This window comes from Pocillopora verrucosa, unplaced genomic scaffold (assembly GCF_036669915.1).
Source record: "Pocillopora verrucosa isolate sample1 unplaced genomic scaffold, ASM3666991v2 scaffold_46, whole genome shotgun sequence".
Lineage (NCBI taxonomy): Eukaryota > Metazoa > Cnidaria > Anthozoa > Scleractinia > Pocilloporidae > Pocillopora > Pocillopora verrucosa.
The window spans coordinates 26,289-28,421 of NW_027078184.1; the positions used below are offsets into that span (position 1 = coordinate 26,289).

Here is a 2,133-nt window from a genome sequence, read left to right on the forward strand (position 1 = left end):
CGCTGCTCATTGAGCAGCTCATATATTAAACTGATTTTTGGAACTGGGCTGTGGAAAAGAGGCTTGCCTCGTCCCAGCCACGGGTTGCCTCGGTATAGCACTACCTCCGAGTGCGGCCCACTTCCCTCTGGGGAAGACACATTCAATCCAAAACAAAGTCAACGGTATAGCATTCTTTTATGTTTACAGGAGCCCCGCCCGCCCTTAGAGGGGGAAGAGGTGAAAGAGGGATGATAATTCAGACAACAGACAATGGCAGGAACGGCCGCTGGCCTACGTTTTCTGAAGTGCGCAAAGCACTACCACAAGGACCTAGGGGTAAGTGGATTTTTTCACCGAGGGCAGACGCTGAAAAAGCATACTTACCTGACGCGGGAGGTACTGTGATCAAGGAGGCAGTCCTCTCAAGGCGAGGCCCTTTCATTGCACTTCGACTGGGTTGACCCTTGCGATTACCCCAAATGTGGGTAACTCGAGCGTATAATTTCTGGTAGTGGGGACCTGCGTTCGCGCTCGTCCCCGCAAAAGTCATCCAAACTATGTCTATATGGCCCTCTTACTGACTATCGAGGGTATTTTTGCTTTTGCAGTGGACCGGTAGACTTGCAAAGAAAGCAAAGGACGCACAACTGGCCAAGGTGTTGGCACGTTTGGAGGGGTAGAAGTGCATTGGAGAGACTGGAGGAAGGAAACAAGGTGAGTTTCGGGGCGGTGCGTAACTTTGCTGGCTGTTTTTGTTCAAGGCCTGTCTGCTCTATTGTGTGTAAAGTCCTGTTCGTTTGTATTTGCAGGTTGTGCGTGCCGTGCCGTGCTGTGCTATGCGCGCGAAGGGAAAGGAAATGAAAGGAAACCAAACGGCCGATCGACCGAGCGAGCGAGCATAGAAGGGCATTCGACTTGGACCGTGAGTACACTTTGAACCTTTTGAGCGGTTTTATTGTCACTGGAGCCGCTTTTAGAAATGCTATTGCTATCGTTAGTGTATCCTTTGTGCGAGCAAGCGAGTGAACGAATGAACGAGGGAAGGAAACAAACTAGCAGAGTAGTAAAAGTATCGAACCTTTTTCCCGATTCGTTTGCAGTCTGAATCCAACCATTGTCGACTTTCAGTGCCGTTTTTCGCGCGCCTCCTCTTGGAAGTGTGCGAGTGTTTTGCCACGTCACGATGGCTTAAAACTGCGTCTCAGAAGTGTGCGTTTTTTTCCTATTCATTTTTTCGTTCGTTATTTGGAATGATTTGATATCACAGAAGTAGAATTTGACATCATAAACTGTTCATCTCGCGCGTGCTCACTCGCTCGCGCGCGCTCTGTAAGAAAAGTCGATCGCACTAGAGTTTTCGCCATTAGCTGGCCGATTTTTGACAAAAAGGTGTTTTCCCCCCCTCGTTTTTTGCTTTGATTTTGTTCCTCACTCACCTACGGCTCTCTATGTGAAATTGTGGTGTATGGAGAGCTATTTATTGGGATAAAACGTTTAGAGATGTTCGCAAGACAAAAAATTGAAGCCTACAACACGGGGTATTCCCAGGCGGTCACCCATCCAAGTACTAACCCCGCCCGACAGGGCTTAACTTCGGTGATCGGACGAGAACCGGTGCTTTCCCTGTGGTATGGTCGTAGACGAGGAAATGGGGTCGAAATTCTGCTTGTTATCGGCCAGGTTCAGGCTGTAAAGCGGCCACATCCCTGAGTGTAGGCGAATTTGAAATTCTAAAGCCCTAGTTTCGTTACTCTAACCCTAAGAAATCGATACTCTAACCCTAAGAAATTGTTACCCTAACCCTAAGAAATGGTTACCCTAACCCCGAAGTCGTTACCTAACCCTAATGTATTTTCCTCAACCCAGTTAACACATTGAGGAGCATCGATTTGAAGCACTATTCCCTAGGGAGGGGAGGGAGGGGTCCCAAGAGACATAACGTGTCCTAAAAACCTATTATACAATGTTTTAGCTCCGTAGGTGCGTGTATCTGGCTTTAAAATCTTACAGTGAGGAGATACCAAACGGGTCAGCCTCTGGGACCGTCTGCGGGACTCGCAAGGGCTTGTGGGGGCGACCTGCTACTATCCACCATAAACCGTGGGAAGGATCCCTCGACCACCCCCCTCACCCAGGGCATGCTTCGGCATC

At 49.0% G+C, this 2,133-nt stretch overlaps 2 non-coding genes and 1 pseudogene across 2 annotated transcripts; 2 read left to right on the forward strand and 1 right to left on the reverse strand.

Annotated features, from left to right (window-relative positions):
• Positions 1-126, forward strand: LOC136278642 (U2 spliceosomal RNA; annotated as a pseudogene).
• A 232-nt stretch (positions 127-358) lies between these two features.
• On the forward strand, positions 359-522 carry LOC136278673 (U1 spliceosomal RNA). Its single transcript, XR_010716473.1, has one exon. It is a non-coding gene; the product is annotated as a U1 spliceosomal RNA (small nuclear RNA).
• Positions 523-1,505: 983 nt separating this feature from the next.
• On the reverse strand, positions 1,506-1,624 carry LOC136278696 (5S ribosomal RNA). The gene has a single exon (XR_010716496.1). It is a non-coding gene; the product is annotated as a 5S ribosomal RNA (ribosomal RNA).
• Between the last annotated feature and the right edge of the window lie 509 nt (positions 1,625-2,133).